Source organism: Grammomys surdaster, unplaced genomic scaffold, assembly GCF_004785775.1.
Source record: "Grammomys surdaster isolate TR1022 unplaced genomic scaffold, NIH_TR_1.0 362, whole genome shotgun sequence".
Lineage (NCBI taxonomy): Eukaryota > Metazoa > Chordata > Mammalia > Rodentia > Muridae > Grammomys > Grammomys surdaster.
Genome location: NW_021604781.1, coordinates 4,750,748 through 4,770,564, shown reverse-complemented (window position 1 = coordinate 4,770,564; position 19,817 = coordinate 4,750,748).

Here is a 19,817-nt window from a genome sequence, read left to right as displayed (position 1 = left end):
ACAGAGAGAGAGAGAGAGAGAGAGAGAGAGAGAGAGAGAGAGAGAGAGAGAGACAGAATAAAGTTGGATGGCAGTAAAAACAGTCTTAGGGTACACACATGAACAAAGGGCAGGTAGGAATGGCAGCTTCACTCCACAACCTGGAGAAGCACCCATATCCAGAACAATTGGTTTTGGGGGAACATGCCATGGATGCAGACTAACTATGACCCTCATGGTGCTCAGAGACACATATCTGTTAACTATTGAAGGGGCGTTCTTTCAGATTTTGGTCACTCAGATATCTTAATCCTCTGTAAATACATAAACATATACATCGTTTCCTTACAGAAATAAAATCACGTGGGGAAGACGTGAGAACCACCTCCTTCTGAAAAAATCTACATGAGTATTTTCATGTTGTTTTAAAGAAGAATTTGCAGATTTTTTGTTTTTGTTTTTTTAAATAAAGAAGTAGTCATAATCACCTTGACTTTGAACTTCGAATTCTCTCTATTCAACTTCGAGTTTGGGTTTGGTGTTTAGTGGAGTTGGTTCAGAAAAATAATATACTCAAAAAATCTATTTAGAGTTTGAATTCTGGATAAAATGGCCCTGTTTCTAAATTAGGTATGAGCCCTTACCCTGGACATAAGGAGCTTTTGTTGTGTAGACTTGAAGAATTTCCCAGCTGGGGCAATGCCGGTTCATAGATTCAGACAGCTGGATTTTGATGGGAGCCTGCAATGCGCACACTCCCTTAGCAAATGTTTTTGAATATTCTCAAGTAACATTCTTAGCTTGAAAACAAATATGGGATTGCTTATTTTAAAGTCAGTAGTAATTGTTATCATTCGTAGACTGTAAAGATGCACGTTCTGTTTTTGTATCGTAGAATGCTAAGTTCGTTTGTCACGTTATAACTCTAGACCCTATGCAGTGTTGGACACACATAGCGAACACACTTTGAATCTGACATCCGGCGTTTGGCCATTGAGAAGGATTGTGTTTGTTTGTTTGTTTGTTTGTTTTTGCTTCCCTTTGCCCAATATCAATGTTCATCAGCAATGGAAAAAGCTTCATGAAATTGCCCAGAAGAATCCAAGGTCTGGTCTGGTGTTTTTCCTCAGTAGAGTCTGTGAAGGCCATGGAACTAAATCAGAAGGGGATTGTACTGGAGCAGCAATCAGATGGACCCAGGGAGACAGGGAGGGAGAGCTTCTGAGACATTTTGTACCCAGAGACTCTTGAGAACGCCAGCTGTACCTCTTCCCATAGTTGCCCCTGAACATTTTCTCCCGTTATTAAGCAAATCGAGTGCCAGAGAATCCAGCTGAAAATGTAGAAAACTGAGAGAGCAGACAGCTGGAGATAGGGGTTTGAAGTTGATATAATTAGAACATAAGTACATGCATTAATATTCAGTGTGCGTCTTTAGCGGAAGGCACTTTGCTGGGTTCTATAGCATAGGTGGAAAAGAGTCTTTGTCAGTCTCACGTGCACTCTAGTGGTAGATTGTCCTCGTAAGATAAACTGCGTATTTAATCGTAGAGTTTTATAGGAGAGGAAGGTCCTGTGGCATAGTGCAGGGAAATAGCGATATATATCTAGGGCAGCAGAAGGCATCCTTGTGGATCAGCACTCAAGTGTGAGTTCACCCTGAGGAAGGTCTAGAAAGAGCTCACTCAGCAGTGGCCAGCATCGCTGCAGAAGCTCAGCAGCAAAGAAATGTGGCTCAGAGTGGGCCTAGGGAGTCAATGCTGGACTCCACCACCAAGAACCAATGTTGAGATTAGATTGCTGGGCAGGCACAATTAATACACTGCAACTCTCCTTACTTCATATTGCTGGGCTCCATACAGTAGTTCTGGGGGGAGGGGTTCATCTTCTACTTGGAAGAAAACTAGAACTTGGACAAGTGAGATGTTTCATCCAGTAAAGATGCCTGCAGCCAGCCAGAGGACCTGAGTTTGATTCCTGCTAACCACGTGGTGGGAGGGGAAAAGCAGCTCCTGGACATTGTTCATACCTGTGTCTGCATCTTGATTTCAAGGTTTCTTTTGAATCAGTGTGGAGGGTTAAAAAACTGATACTATAGCTTCCTCACAACGGGCTGGCAACTGTAACTAGCTTATAACTGTAGCAGGAGAATACTATTATAATAGTAGCTGTATCTAGAGATAGTGGGTATCTCTAGAGACCTTGTTCTGGTTGCATATCCTTTCAAAAATTGGGTAATTCATCAGATGATTGGGATCCTAAGGTATGTTTTATGCTTTTTGTAGACAGCCATTTTTTCCCTTTTAAAGTTATTGTCAGCTTGGCTTGTAAAGAGAAAATGCATCAGGTCTTTTTGAGTCAACATAGAGGGCTTTCCAGAACCTTCTGAATCCTGGGCTGGCATATCTGTGGCTTCTGCATAGCATCTGTGAGGTGAACAGCTGTTGGGGTCTCTGCAGGCCCCAGCATTTGTTGCTTTTTTCAGATAGCTGACATTTTTATGAGCAGGTGTGAGTTTCTAAGTTTTATTTGAAGAAATATGATTTTTTGAGCTATAAAGCATAATTTCTGGTTTATTTGTTGGGAAATGAAAACATCAGATGCATTTTGATGTATTCGTGGCATTTTACGGTTCTCAGCCAAACTCTGTCAGAACACTGGCAGGAGGTAGCCATAGCTCAAGGTCTTCCTGAGCATATTGTTTCATACTTGTGTTACTAAGATGCCAGGCTGCTTATTTGTACTCTGTGTACATTGGGAAGAAATACAAGCCATTCTTGTTCGGCTATCATGTGGTTTGAATTATTATATAAATGAAGATATTAGATAAGGCCATGCATGAATCGTTATGTAAATTGGTAAGTGAAGAAGATTCTGAAATGGGATACGATGTTTTTCTGGGAGTCACATACATGCTAGTCTCGACATTTTGATTAACGAGTGGTGAATTGATGGTGTCTGCTGCCAAACACCTGCTTTATTCAGAACATTCTTCTGCTCCATGTCATCGCAGCTTTTAAAAACAGAAGTGTTAGAAGATGAAGTCTTTTCTCTGTAATGAAACAAAGGCTTACCCGATTTCCTCTTTTTAAAAAGGTGCTCCCTATAATATTGAAAAGGCAATGAAACTGACCAAGAATTTTGAATGCTCTACATACCGTGGTTTAGAAGTATTGAGAGGACAGTGAAGGACAACTCCTAGCAGCAAGGTCTGTTTATGAGAACACACTGCAGAGGAGATGGCTTAGGGCTCGGCTGAGAGGGAGGTGAGCAATGTGCACTCGTGCTCAAGGGTGACATGCAGAGATCGGGAAAACATTGTCTACACGTTCATCATTTGTCTGCTTTGCTCAAGGCAGGATGCTCCCTCACTGGTTGTTTTATTATTATTATTGTTGTTGTTGTTGTTATTCACTTTACATCCTGATCGATGCCCTCCTCCAGTGCCATCCCCAATCCTACCCCTTCCCTGTTCTCCCTTTTCCTTCTCTTCTGAGAGGGTGGAGGGTACCCAGAAGGGCCTCCACCCTGACACATCAAGTCTCTGCAGGGATAGGTGCATCCTTTCCCAATGAGTCTGGGCAAGGAAGCCCAGCTAGAAGAACACATCCCACAGGCAGGCGACAGCTTCTAGTTGTTCAGAATGCACATGAACACTGAGCTATACATCTGCTACATATGTGTGGGGGACCAGCCTATGCTCGCCCTTTGGTTGGTGGTTCGGGTGCTCCGTTACTTAACTCACCTTTTTCATCTTTTAAATTAAGCTGGTAATCCTTCTGTGAGAAAATATGTGTAAGATCACAGTAGCAGCATGGTGTAAGTACAGTGTTTAAAGTACACTTTTAATATTTATTATCACTGTTTCCTTATGAAAGTGATAGAAATCAGGGCATTTAGGTACAGGATATGCTGTATTCAGGACACTTCCTAAAAGCCCTCGGTGGCTCTACTGACAGCTCAGTCAGTAGTGTGTTACCCGCGAGAGCTGGAAGACCTGAGTTGGATCCCCAGGACCCACACATGAAACTGAGCATGGCAGTACATGCTTGTAATCCCAGCTACTGAGGAAGAGATACAAATGTATCTCTAGGGCTCCTTGGCCAGCTAGCATCCAGTTAAGTTTGAAACTCTGTCTCAAAAAATAAGATAACACAGGGATTTTATTTTTATTTTTTAAAGAAAGAAAGGCATATGGAAATACAACTCACATACAGTGAGCGCCCTCGGTAAAGTACACACTGAAATAGTTTTTAGTGTGTCCACTCACCACTACCTAAAGGAAATCCCAGGATGTACATCTTATTGTTTCTTTCTCAAGCCTAGGTAAACATAAAGCAGCAACCTGTCCAGATAAATCTGGATACTCTAGGTGTTTCATGTAGACACTTGAACAATGGAAACAGATCTTTGAACAGACAGCTCCTTGTCCAGATAAATCTGGATACTTTAGGTGTTTCGTGTAGACAGTGGTACCATGGACACAGATCTTTGAATAGACTGGTTAGACCTTGATTATGTGGCCACTTCATATTTAACTTTTTAAGGAAGTGGGGATAGCTGCATTTTACATTTTTCTCCCCCGCCTCCTTCCTTTGTTTCTATGCCAGCAGTGGGCTCAAGTTTCCCAATAGGTTAATTAGCACCTGCCCAGTTTTTTCAATGAAGCCATTCTAGAGAGACTGTGACTAGTATTCCCGGGAGGATCTGTGTAAATGTCTTGCTTTGTATTTAAGGAACGAATGAATTAAAATTCTTTAACTTTTTCATCTGAATTGTTTATCTTCGTTGGGCTGTAAGAGTGTTCTTAGTGTTTCCAAATTCTTAAATCTAATGGGATAACTTACTCATAACTGTCTTATTTGGTGGATTGTGTTTTCTTTTGCTTGATATTGCACTGAAAGATACAAGGTTTCGTATTTCAATGAGGTCCAATTTATCTATTTATCTTTGTTGCTTCATATGTCTTTTCTAAGAAAGAAAAAAGACCTAATCCAAGGTTATCAGAATCTGTACTCTTTTAAAAAAGATTTATTCATTTTATACACTGTAGCTGTCCTCAGACACACCAGAAGAGGGCATTGGATCCCATTACAGATGGTTGTGAGCCACCATGTGGTTGCTGGGAATTGAACTCAGGACCTCTAGAAGAGCAGTCAGTACTCTGAACTGCCGAGCTATCTTTCCAGTCCTAGACTTTTTTTCCTAAGAATTTTATAATCTTACTTTCTATATTTGCATCTCTAGCTCATTTTGAGTAGATGTGTACTCTTTTGAACATATATTTGGAATACACATACACCTAATGAGAATGATGTCAAGTAAGGGTCTACATGCATTTTTGTACATGAATATTCAATTGTCTTACACAATCTGTTGGACTGAATTGTTCTGGCAACCCGTCAACACATTCATTCCTACGTTAAAATGAATGCCAATGCTTTATGAATCAAAAATGAGAGAGTTGATTGCTAGTTGTATTGTCTTCCAAATGATTGGACTATAACAATATCTCTGTTGTCTCATCTATAAAATGATGGTAATAATACCTTACTGTGTCATTTAGTGTATATACTGTTTAGTAAAGACCGAGGCCTAGCTCAGTTTTTAAAAAGAAATTACTGGTGTATTGATCCACAAATAAGAAGTAATATTATATGTTAATTAAAAACAAAATCTTGAGATGTATTCATTTATTCATCATTATTTAAGAAAACTTACCAAGTATCTTTATTAGAATAAGAAAATTGAAGAGATAAAATCTTCACCCTTGGGGGGGGGCACTTACTCTATACTAGAGGACAGAGCAATAAATCAATAAGTATTTAACAACAACAGATAGGACCAAGTGTAGGTAAAGGAAAAATAAACAGATTGTAGAGAACCAGAAGTGTGTGGTGCATGGGGAAGACTCATGAAGGATGGAGATACATGGGAAGAGGTGTACGTGATGGCCAGGAGTATGAGCCTCTGGAGTGTGGTCCAAACTAAGGAAGTGTGGAAAACAAGAGTGGAGACAGGCTGCTACAGAAACCAGGAGGAGAGGCGGTAGTGGTTCCAGACAGGAGCGATAACTAGCATCTGATTAGACTGTACTTGGAAAGCACCACTAAGTGCTTGCTTATCAGTAGGTTAGTTGTAGAATAATTCTTCAAGATTGATTCAAAAGACAGGGGTCATTTAATGAGACTACAAGCCTACAGAAGGGCAGGTGGACATAGAGCTTTCAGGACATTGGAGACTTAGTGGAGAACCCAGACAATTAAGATATGAGTCTGGAGTTTAGAGAAGACCATATGACTAAATAATAGAGCTTGAAGAATCACCAGGATGTCTTTAGTGGTTAAAGTCATGACTGGATGAGGTTTCCTGAGCAACTAAGCAACAGAAAGAAGAGAAGAACTAAGAAGTGAGCCCTACTGCAATTCTGCCTCACCCCCAGGGAAGCATCAGCAAGGATCCTGAAGTGCTGAGAACACTAGCTTACAGAGAAGCAGCAGGAAACATGGAGTCCCAGGAGCCAAGTGAAGAATGAATTTGACTAAGGAGAGACTGGTCTCAGGTGTCAATTTTCTGAAAGTTCTGGAGTGATAAGGGCCAAAAAAATGATCACTGCACTGGCAAGATGGAGATTACTGGTGACCTTGGCAAATGTTGTTGCCTCACAGTGTGTGTTGGTGACAGACAAGAGGTGAAGAACTAAGTGTAATGACTTCTGTAGGAGCTGTAGTCTGTGTTCAGTCATAATACACATGTAACTTGTGGTCCAGTCCAGAGGAGGCACAGTAGATCGAAAAGATAAACCTATGCTCACCTGCCCTTGTTTTCATGACCTTAAGCAAATCATTGTTTAAATGCTGGACTTCTTTTCCCTTGTGTATTAACTAGAGAAATAATACACACCACTCACCTGATATTGCCATCAATATTCCATTCTGGAGAAGCTTCTGTCACACAATTGTCACATTATAAATTAATCATATTCTGCTCATTTTATTTCTGTTGTGTATAGTATATACATGTGTGTTGATGCACATGCATGTTCCCAAATTTATATGGTGGGCAGAGGCTGACATCAGGTGTCTCCCTCTATTGCTCTCCACTTTATTTTTGGAGACAAAGTCTCTTAGAATCCGAAGCTCACCAGTTTGACTGTACAGGCTGGCTAGGGAGCTCCAGATAGCCAACTGTCTCTATGCAATTGCTAGGATTATGGCACTTGGTGCTGTGTCCACCTTTTATTTGGCTGCTGAGGAACCAAAGGCAGGTTCTCTTGTTCAGATAGCAAACACTTCACCCTCTGAGTCCTTCATAGTTGTGCTAATTTTATTCATATCCTCCAAGCAAGATTGCTGATCTTCATTGCTTGTTATAGACAAATTCCTTGCTTTGTAGGAGTGAGAGGACTATATAAAAGAGGAGACACACTTGTGTTCTGACTGGAGCTTTCTTGGGAAAGAAGAACTGGACCATATTTCTGATAAGGGAAACAAACCATGTGTGACTGATATCAAGTGTGTCAAAAGGCTGCCTAAAGAAATAAGAGCTTTCAATGGGGAGAAAGGTTGAAATTAGGGTGCAAAGATCCCTAAAGCCAGCATGATCTTTACATAGTCTTCCTGTGATTTTAAAAATGTGTATGTGCCGATTATTTCTACTTATCTAAGACCTCAGTGCCTCTGTAGACTCGAGTTTAAAAGCAGCCACAGTTACTAGCTAGAAACAGAACAAACATGCAAAGGCAATTCCATAGCTTTTAGCACTAATTTTAGAGATAAAACCACACCATCTAGGAGCATCAAGAAATGCTATTTTTTGTATGCCAATTGGATGAGACTTAAGAGTCTACAGGGAAAATGTTATGCTGTGCTTATAACTGAAATTTTTATTATTATTATTATTATTATTATTATTATTATGAGAGTTTTGTCCTTTCCCTTTTGATGATTAACGTGTCTGTTGCTTTAATAAAATGATGGAGTTGTTGGATACTTTGACTTAGCAAAGTTAAAGGGTGTTAAATTTAAGCTTCATTTTTTTAAAAATATTCCTGGTCTATAAAATAGCCTAGAGTCTGAAATACTGTGTCTTAAGAAGCACAGCTTCTAAGTCCTACAAAAATTGGTTCACTTAACTGTGAAGATACCATGAGAGTTTATAATTTCCTTTGTTGTTAATAGATGATGGGTTTGTCAACCAGAACACTTCAGGGATGTTCTCATGCTCTGACAGTCAAAGCTTCTGTCTACATATAAAATTCCAAGTCTGATTTATGCAAATAAATTCAGAGCTGTGTTATTTGATTTTAACGCTCAACCAAAGAGGTCGACCAGATGTTCAGAAAACATCATACTGAATATTCCTGAAAATCCTGCTCAGCCCCATGGAAGGATTTGATGAATTGGAGAAAATGGAAAAGTGAAGTCTTGCCAGGAGCTTTTATGCACCAATTCATGTTTCTGTGGTTTTCACTTCACATTGCATTACAAAGACAGGCATCCAAGGGGAGCAAGAGTAAGATCATTTCAGTTGATAACAAAAAATCCTTGGTAGGATATTTTCTAAAATGTCTTATATTGTTTCTCCTTGCAAGGATGTTATAGAGCACACACATCATCCAGAGATTGTACAAACATTTCTAACTGCCATTGAACAGACATGCTCTCCTAAACCTTTTGCAAAAGTATCTGTTCATTATTTATATTATTGCTATCTTGTTCTTTGACCTCCTAAGTCAACCAATCATGTGTATTCTACATGACATACTATGAGACAGAGTGATTGCAAGTGACAGAACTTTTGATCTCAGGAACTCCATTATTACACAATAGGACATAGAGTACCCGGGCTTTATTGGAAGTGTTGTTATTGGAGAAGTGTATGCTAGTTTTTGGTGTTCTGACTGGCCTGGGAGTACAATTTTGACTCTCCTATTTAATTTTATGACTCTCTCTTTGAAGCATGGAGATAATAATCCCTGCTATCACTTGGTGTTTGGCTGTATCACTAGCTGTTATAATAACTAAAAGAACTACTGTTTTCATTCACTTATCAAGGGGTCACTAAACGTATGCATGAAAGAAACATACACAGCAAAGATCCTGGCATGATGTGAGTGCTTAATCACACTCACAATCGTTTCAACTTTTGTTCTGTGTATTGATTCAGAGAACTGGCTTTTTGCCACAGTGTGCTGTGATAAAGTCCTTATCTTGGCAATATGTCTGAACTTTTCTCCCAGGCCTATGACATTCCACCTATCATGGAATTCTACTCTCAGTGCCTGGGGATAGCTGATGACCCATGGCTGCCTTTGTCTATTGGGATAGTCCTCATTGGATATTGCCAGTCTTGGAGTTTATGTGGAGCCTCTGCCTACACACATGGGTGTTAGTATAGATCTTATCCCTTGGACTGGGTGTGGCTTGATGCATTTCATAATTCAATTTGTTCTCACTGCATTCCTTAAAAATGGATTTCTTTCCAGATACCAGCCTCAGAATACATCTTCATAATGTGGCTTTGTCACATCTTACTCTCTGGATCAATGCAGGGAGGGCAGGGATAACTTACGGTTCCAGATGGTGTGGGCCACAGCTACATATGTGGCAGAGACACCTGTGAGAAGACTGAAATCCAAAACAAAAGTATTAAAAGCACACTTGTTAAACAGACAGAGATGGGTCAACAGTCAGATAAATGCTTGGAGAAAACAGAACGGATTGTTATTAACAGGCACAAGTGAAGGGTTTCAAATGCGACAGGAAGATCCGAATTCAGTCATGTCAGGAAAGTTTACCGGCTGCCCTAGAGAAAGGAGACGTGGATGAGTGTCTTGACTCTTTATCACTGGTAGTATCACTACTATTTCTCTCCCAGTGCCAATTTTATTACTAATACGCTAAAAAAAGGAGTGGAATTGTACTGCGTGCCAGCTGAATATAAACAAAAAATCAGCGTGAGGCTGTGCAGGTCCTATAAGGTAGAATTTGGACAAGCAGGTGTGAAATGGTCTTCAGGAAAAAAGTGGCTTCAAAAAACCAGATTAGGTATAAATCCATCAGAGGATTGGATGCAGGAAGGATACTGGCGAAGATGTCCAGACATGAAAGTCCAGCAAACTGGGAGGCAAGCTCTTAGGGCTGCTAACCACAGACTGGGGTGTCAAAAGGATGTACAAACAGAAAGATCCAGGGCAGGTGCTGGCTTTACTCATGGGATTCATATTTCTTTCTCTTATTAAACTTTAATTATTATCAACTTTCTACTATTAAAGCAAGCGTGTATTCATGTTACACTGCCATGAATTTCCCCCATAGAGTAAGGACTCTTTCTTACAAATGCCTCATTTTTCTAAAGCCAGATCCCTGGCAATGCACAAATGAAAAACTTCTCAAAAATGACATCTTCAATTATATTTCCCTCTATGAGATGCTCATACAATTCTTAAACGTGCTTGTTCCCAGTTGACTTACAGTGTTCTTATGGATGTCCAACAGTAAAGATTGGTCATTTTACAAGGAGATTAAAAATAAATCATAAGATCTGGCTCAGAACTTAAGTTCTAATAATTCAAATATAAGCATTTTGAAATTCATTTAAATTGGCTAAGAGTAGTCACCACCTACGAAATATGCTGTTGCTTAGCAAAAGATTTTGAGTCGGCCCCTGCTAAACCTGGCTCAGCAGGTAAATGGTTCTTCATTTGGCATGGAATGTGCCTTGTTTATTATTACAGGTTTTGTTGTTGCTTGGATCTGAATACCGTGTTCCCAAATAAAGTTGTCTCTGAAGCTAACAACAGCTATTCTAACTTATTTTGCCAAGTTTTCCCTTTGTTTTGATTGGGAGAGCAAGGCCATGTTGCCACACGTCTGCTCAAATGAATTAGCATTACACTGTGCACTGACTCATCCAGAAGGAATGAGCTCACATAGCAGAGTGTCATCACACATGGCAGAAAGCATTCCTGCAGAGCACTCCGGGAGCCACCCCCCTTTCTTATTTTCTCCTTGTTTTAATGACACTGTCCTTAGCCTTGAACTTAAGGCGGGGAGTCGAGTGGAGCTGACAAAATAAGGCAGATCCACAGAAAATGGCAAGACGAGGCGGTGTGGAGGGAAGAGTCTGGAAGGAGGGAGGAAAAGGAATTTCAGTTTCTCAGGAGAAATAGTTCGGGCACATAAAGTCCCTGCCAAGGAAATTGTGACCTGAAAAACTCTCTTCCCCAGCAAGGTGGCATCTGAAACCTGGATTAGCCTTTGAGAGAAAGAAAGGGGAGCATAGTGTTTTCTTGTTAAGCCAAATGGGTCGTTGCTCCTTATGAATGCATGGGGCTGGGTGGGCCCGATGGATCAGTGGGTAAGGACCTTGCTGCCAAGCCTGACAACTTGAGTTTAGTCCCCAGAGCTGGCATGGCAGTTGAAATCAACTCCTGACCTCCACCCATACGCCAACTCACACACACATGCTCACACTCACGAAGGAATAAAATGTAGTAGAAAATTTTCAAAACCTAGGCTTGAATACAGGAATAAATGAAGCCGTGGATAAACAGTGAAAATGGTTTGGTGATTGTAAGTCACCACTGCGTCTGTACATTAAAGAAAAATGTATGTTTCGCGTGACAGCACAAGCACAACTTTAAAGTTCTATTTGGAACTAATTATTTAGTGGGCATGCCTTATATCAAGAGCATTGAGTGTTTTTCAGGGAGTTGAAGAAATAACATCATTCTCCCTTCCATGGAACTTTACAAGATAATCAACCAGCATGAGACGCATAATATAAACAATGGCTCATGTACGAAGTTGCTTTCCTCCTATGTTTAGAGTGGACCTCGCTCCCACCCTAACCGACCATATCACCATGAATGGTTCGTCACTTTATCCCACAGTCCTGAAGAAATACAGTAAATATTTTTGCCTAAAGAAATGACTTCAGATTAAAAGCGATGAAACATGCTGCACTGGTTACTTTTTCAATCCTGTGATAAAGCACTGTGACCAAGCAGCTTACAGAGAAGAGTTTATATTGGCTTATGGCTTAGAGTTCTCATGGCCAGGACACATGGCAGCAGATGACAAGCACAGCAGCCAGGACAGGAAGCTGAGAGCTCATGTCCTTTACGACAAGCACAGAGCAGGGAGAGTGAACTGGAAATGTCAAGAGTGGGTTTTAATCTCAAAGGCCCTGTCCTCAGTGACATACTTCCTCCAGCAAGGCTGTGCCACCTAAACCTTCCCAAACAGTTCCACCAGCTGGGATCAAGCAGCCAGATGCCTGAGGCTATGGGGGGACGTTCCTCGTTCAAACCACCACATATGCAGATAATTCCCACCTACATTTTTTATACTCTGGGCTGCATCTGAGGTGTGTTAGCACAAGAGGGGTTGGAAGTATTGCGTCTTCCTTACTAAATTTTATTTGGGGTCTAACAAGCTCAGAATGTTAACGATCTCTCATGAATGGTCACATTCGTTTGTTCTGTTATTCATTACAATGAAAGAAGAGGAACCAGCAAGGCAAGTTTGGTATCACAAAGGAATTGGCAGGATGTTGTTAAGTCTGCCTGTCCTATTCAGTGTTATAATGACCACGTTGTATGAGTCTGCGCGGATGAAGAGAACCACTGCCTAGCAATGCGTGACTTCTAATGGAGACAGAGATGAAAGGCTTGGAATCCTGAGCGTAGAACTTGTTTTTATTTTTGAGACAGAGTTTCATTGTATAGCCCTGGCTGACCCAGAACTCACTTCGTAGACCACACTGGCCTGGAACGCACAGAGATCCCACTGTCTCTGCCTCCCAAATGCTGGGATTAAAGGTGTGTATCACCACGCCCTGATTCTAAGGATATAATTTTTAAGAATCATTTCCCTTTTACGGTCACAAAAAATGATTTCCTTTCTTGCATTATTTTTCTCTTTCTAAAATTAATTCTTTGAGCATTTTATGCTTTTTAAAAAATACTGCTTTGAGCATTTTGTACAGCGGAGTTTAATCATATTCACCCCTCCCCCAAGCCCCTCCCAGCTCAACTCACCGCCCACAACCACCCAACTTTTTGTTCTCTTTTTAAACAGTTGGTGCTGCCCATATACTCTTGGAGTGTGGCCTTGACCAACCTACCAGGGGCCACATCTTTAAGAACGACTCTCACCATTAGCTAGGGGTGGGACTTTGTGCCCACCTCTGGTCTCTGTGCTGGGATTCTGCCTGGCTTGAGCTTGCGCAAGTCTTGTGCATACTGTGACAAAGCCGGGAATTCATACGTGCCATTGCTCTTGCTGAGTCCGGAGAACACTGCTTCCCTGTAGGCAGCTGCCTTCTTACTCTTATCTTGTTAATTCATGCTTGGAAAAGCCACCAGCGTTCTTGTTAACAAAGGAAAAATTAAAACCGTCTATACACAGAAGAGAGTGTTGACAACATAGACTCCCAAGAACTAAACAAGCAGTGGTGTTTGCTGCCTCCCTGACCTTCAGATGAAAAGGACAGTTGCAGAGCTGAAGATACAGTTCCAGGGCACAACCTTTACCTTGCATACATAGGGTCTGGGTTTGGTCCCCAGGACCATAGGGAACGGGAACTAGTTGAAAGGACTGCTCTGAGTAACGTTCTAGTCAGATGGCTGGCACCTAGGAAGCAAATGGCCTCTCTCTGTAAACCTTCATCTCCCTCTCTTTCTTGCCCTCCCCCTTCCTTGCCCCTTCCAGAGAAATAGACCATCTGTGAAGACTTCAAATAATGAATCATTAGTAAATCATTTATGTCTCTTGTTAATTTCCAGAAATTAGATTCTGTATGAAGGAAACATACATGGACAGACGAGGGCATGAGAACATCTATTTCTTTACATCCCCAACTCCATTACAGGAAGCAGTGTGTGTGTGTGTGTGTGTGTGTGTGTGTGTGTGTGTGTGTTATGCAAAGAAGTGCCTCTAGAAGCCAGAAGTCAGAAGTCAGCATCTGGTATTTTTTTCTATTGCTTTCTATCTTATTTTCCGAGCCAACGTCTCTCACTGAAGCTGAATGAATCTCTCCAGTTAGCTAGACTGCTGATCAGCAAGTTCCAGGAATCCACCTGTCTCCACTCCCTGGTGCCAGGGCTGCAGGATTGCGCTAGAATTCCCAGCTTTTAATGCGGATGATTCGAATCCAAACCTGAGTCCTCATGCGTGCTCAGCAGACACTTAATCAACTGAGCCATCCCTCAGACAACATTTGTACTCTTCATGAGACAACTCACGTTTTAAAAGGGCATTTGGCTGAAGGGCAAAGGATGAAGTCATCTATAGGATTCATCCACTTTTAAAAAAATGCAGATATGCATGTTGACAGGTGCTGTTCAGTTCTTTAAAAATATAGTCCAAACGTTTCCAAGCATGGTGGCTACAGCACAGTCTCCTGCCTTACCTGCTTGATGCACTGTCTATATGTCCTTTATCTACGCGGGAGCATTCTTGTTAAGATGAAATAATCGAGCAAAGATATAAATCATTACCTAGGAAACGGATTGATTCTAGAGTGGGTGATGATTACTGTCCACAGGGGTAGCCATGGTTTAAAGGTTCTCTGTCCGGAGACGATCAGTCAGGTGGTCTTGCCAAGTGTCCTGGAACAAACACTACTGTAAACCTCTGTATGCTGTAGGGCTATTGTTCCCCCAAATATAGCTCCTTTGTGTGGAGGGCCAGGAAATCCAGTGGTAGAATGAAACAATGGAATTCTACCCAGGAGTGTTTCTAAGTAGCAACCCTTTGATAAAAGCAGGCTAGGGAGGAAACACCACAATTGTTCTTTACCAGTAACTGTTTAAAGTATTTGATTACAAATGGATATTGTGTGGTAGGTCTGTGGTAGAGAAGATTCTTGTTCTCTAGTTCTGGCTAAAGGAAGAAGTGAAGGGTGCACACCACCGTGTGTATCTCGTGGATGCCTCACCTGTCAATGAAATAGCCCACCGCCTATGGCTTAAGCCGAAAATAGAGGTGAGACACCGGGAGGAGGAAGCATTCTGGGAGAGAAGCGGGGAGGAGCTTGAAAAGAGATGAGGAGACACATAGCTGCATGGTGCCTGAGCACAGGCAACCAGCCATGTGACAACATGTAGGGTAAAATAAATGGGTGTATTCAGTTATGATCTAGTCAGAGTAGCGTCTATGGTCTACTATATGGCCAAGATATTTGTAAGTATATTTTGAGTCTGGGTCTTATTTCTGGGAACCTGGGGCTGGGAGGCAGAATGGGGCCTAGCTTCAACAATGTGCTATAAACACAGAAGGAGTAACATAAAATCTGACCTCTTAGTGCTACACTGGGTCTACTTCCAAGATGCTGATGAGAACACAACCTATAAACTTCACAGAAGCCCTTTTCCAAAAGGAAAAAAAAAATCAAAGTGGAAGTTACACAAGAATACCAGTGGGAGGGATTGACTGCAAAAAATTCATCAAGCCTCCTGACAGCAGAGGACCTTGAGAACTTGCTAGACCTTGTAGAACTTGCACTGGGAGATTATGAGCTGTTATTTTTTTGGGGGGGGACATTTTTTTAAACTTCATTTTTATGATAATTTTGTATGGGTGTGCCCATATTTGTATGAATGCTTTTGTGTGTATGCATATGTACACACATGTACAAGCATGTGAAAGCCAGATGACATCCTCAGAGGTGCTGTGTGCAGGGTTTCTCAGTAGCTTAGAGGTGTCCCAAGCAGGCTATGATAGCTTCAGGCATCTATATGTCCCTGGATTCCCACATCTCTAATTACAAAAAGTGTCACCATGCCTACCTTTATTTCCATGCATACCGGATATTGAACTCACACAAGATTAACTTCTATCTCTTTTTGTCCTGGGTTAGATTTCAATTGACATATGTATATATGGTCAACTTATGTGTGTGCATGTCTGTTTGCATGCATACATGTGTGTGCACACATGTGCATTTGTGTTTGTGTGCATGTGTGTGTGCACAGAAGCCTATGCTGGAATGTGTGTATAGATCATTTATAGGCACAGGAGAGACCATAGCTTCAACACCAGTTGAATGGCAGTGCTTGAGGCTTTACAACAGAGCAATATAAGCAAAAGTAGCATCTGGGAAGGCAGACTTTGTCTCGTGTTCCGGGCAGATGAGTGTGCAGCCAACTAGACACAGCATTGTCAGTCCTCTGCACAGGGCACCCAGCCCCAGTGTATGGAGTCAGTCTTGCAGGAATAAATGCACACAAGTATCTGGAAAAGGAAATCTGTAGACTCTGTTTCTCCTTCCCTGGGTGTTTTGAACACTGGAATTTTGCTTAACTGTGTCAGGCACTCAGGGCCTGAGCCACGAAGGACAGTGCCTGCAATCACTGGGCCTATGGGTATCTTTTTTCTCTCTGCTTTCCATCCCAGAGAGTGCTGGAATTTCCCCGAGGCTGAAGCTTCTCCTCCGCATCCTCTAGTGTGAACTGTTGGTTCAGCTTCACCTTTTCATCATAGGAGGAATGTAATTAGTCAGAATGTTTGAAAAGTGGAAATCCAAGAAGCATCACCCGTGGCCAAAATTACCTTTTAGCACATTTTCTTTATACTTTTGTACTATACATTTTTAATTCTAAAAAAAAAAGAAAAAGAAAATGTAAGCACTGTGCATTCCACACTACTTTGCCTCCTTAACGTTTTACTCACAAAGAGTTGATTGATTAATAAGATGTCAAAATAGGTCTTCTCATGTAATCCATTACTGAGACCAAGCCAAGATCAAGGAGAGTTCCTGAGACCCCCAAAGCCGGGAAAAAGAACAGAGTATTTTAAATTTATAAGTTGCAAACGTCTCTCGGGGATGCCCTGTCCTTTGCAGCAAACACATTCTTTGGTGCTCAGAAGCATTCTCTGGTGATTGATTAGTGATGAGTCATGTTGGCGGGGCAGGCTAAGGAGAAGACAGCCACGCCTGGCAATCCATGCAGTGCTTGGTCTGTTTAAACAGGTCTGTGCCATGAGACTCAATCTGATTATGATGGCGCTCTGGGAGGTTGTCCAGAGGCCACTGCGCTCTCTGATAGTCGTCGAGCTCTGATGACATAGGAAATTTCAGGAGAAGCTCTACATATTCTTGCACGTGTGTCCTCTAATGAATAAGCATTTCCCAAAAAGGCCACACAGAACTACTCTGTGGACAAACCTGGCAGACACTGCACTAAGCAGAATAAGACAGATGTACAGAGAAACACATCTCAGAATCTCACTTGCCTGTACAATGTAAAAATGAGGATGGATAGGAGACATTGATCAGGGTAAGACCCCTCCATCACAGCTGGATAAATTCTGGAGATCGGTGTGCAGAGGTGACTGTAGTGAACCACACTGCACTGTCTACTTAAAATGTGTAAGTGTCTTTTAAGTGCTGCAAGGAAACACCATGACCAAAAGGCAAATTGGGGAAGAAAGGGTTTATTGGGCTTACACTTCCACATTGCTGTTCATTATTGAAGGAAGTCAAGACAGGAACTCAGACAGGGCAGGAACCTGGAGGCAGAGCTGATGCAGAAGCCATGGAGGGATAGTGTTTACCCAATGGCTTATTGAGCCTGCTTTCTGAACCTAGAACCACCAGCCCAGAGAGGGCACCACCCACAATGGGCTGGGCCTCACCCATTGATCACTAACTGAGAAAAGGCCTTACAGTTGGATCTTATGAATGCATTTCCTCCACGGAGTTTCCCTCCTCTTTGATGACTCTAGCTTGTGTCAAGTTGACACCCACAACCCACCAGTAAAATAAAAAAGCAGATTTTAAATGTTGTCACTCCCAGCAACCATGGATATTGATGAATATGTTAATTTTCTGTGGTAATTAGTACAATGTACATACATAAGTCAAACTATTACCACCACAAATGTAAAATAGGTACAGTTTCACATTTTTTTCCCCAAAGGCCAGAAACAACTCTTTTTTTCCTATGGCCGGGGAGTAAGGTAAGGAGTGTTCAGAGAGATTCACACTGCCGCCAACTAAACACACAGGTTTGCGTGGCTTGTTATTCTGAAGAATGTTCTCACGCTTGCTGTGCCTCTTCTCACCTTTCTGCTTACCAAATGCACACATCTTTTTACTTTTTGTATCGAACATATTATTGTTTAGCATCCGAAGAAACTACATAAAAATAAATCACTAGAGACAAGAATCATGAGTTGAAACTATCTCAAAGCTTTCAAAAACTTACATCCTTGAGCTCAAAGTTGTTCAAAGTACAGAAGAAAACGCACCTAATGGCATATATTAGGAGATATACCTAAACACCACCCCACTTTCTATCAACCGTAAAACAGTCTGGGTCAATAGACATAGCCTCCCACACAGTGTACCAAATAGGGTGTAATGGTGTGATTTTCTTTTCAGTTTTCTCCCACAGAGTCACTCACAGGCAAGGACCATGTCATTACCCTCACACCTATAGCAGTGACGCAAAGGCTGAATTCACAAATAAGTAAATAGAAATTAAAACAAGCAAGACCCCCCCCATAATGTCAAACCAGATTGCAAAAGAGCAAAACTCTGACTCCGTTAAGTGTGCACTCAGCAGGATTGCTGCAATGCTCAGGTATATGTGAGGTTTGAAGATTAGGACAAGAGCCTCATCTTCAAAGGGATGGAGGCAGAGCAGGGTAAACACAAAAGAAAACAAACTTCTCGAGGAATACTTATGTGTGAGGTGGAATGAGAAGAAATGTCTAGCCTTCAGAAGATTCTCACAAATGGCATATAATGGCAGAGAGCCCGCTAGGGACAGTCCTGCCTGTGCGAGGAGATATACACATTGGTCCTGCCTCACTCCCCATGGCAGAGTTAGAGCCACTGGCTGGAAACTCTACAGAAGAACCTTCCTAACCAGCTTGCGGTTCTCTGTGAGAGACTGTGGGCTGTGTGGGAAGGCAGAGGACAAACTGATCTAACAGGAAAAGGACAGTGGTGCTTGATCAGCTGCATCAGAAGACATGTAATGTCTCTTCTAACTGCTAGATCTACAGCTGTCCCCAACAGATGCAGTGCGCAGATGGATTTCACATGAGCAAGCAGGAGCCTCAAGTCATTTGTGGGACACATGACTGACTGGTAATGAAACTAGAGACTAGTCATGATGATGTTTCTGAAGGCAGTAGGCTGTTGTTGTTGTTGTTTTTAAATGTGTCTGAATGTTTTGCCTCCAAGTGTGTATGTGCACCGTGTGTGTGATGCTTTGGATGTCAGTAGAGGGTGTCAGATCCCCTGGAATTTGAACTACAATGATTGTGAGTTGCCATGTGGGTACTGGGACCCAAACTCAGGTTCTCAGTAAGATCATCCAGAGTTCTTACCTGCTGAGCTGCCTGTCCAGCCCCAGGATGAGCCACCTGAATGGAAGGGGAGGGCATCTCTGACCCATGAAAGAACTGAGAAAGATGAGATTTCGTTTGGTTGCATACGGGTTATGGTGTCAAGCCAGGACAGACAAGATCACTGGCTATCTGAACTAGACCTGAGAATTCCCAGGGCCACCACAAGGTCCATTCCGGGTGAATGAACCTCTGGCCATGCTCAACACTACGACTGTAAGCAGCACCTGATCTCAGAATGGGGCTCATTGTCTGGAGCTGGGGTGCTGATCCAAAGGATCCAATATGATGCCCGTCACCAAAGGCTGTACCCATAGCTGTGAACGTTGACATCACTGGCGTATCTGTGCTTGGTATTAAGCTTGTGGTGCCTTTATACTAGGAAGGCCGTTGGCATGGAGGTAGGCACACACAGCACAGTAATGTTGACCCCATAGGAAGGCTCTGACTTGCACCTGGAACCTAGGGCTT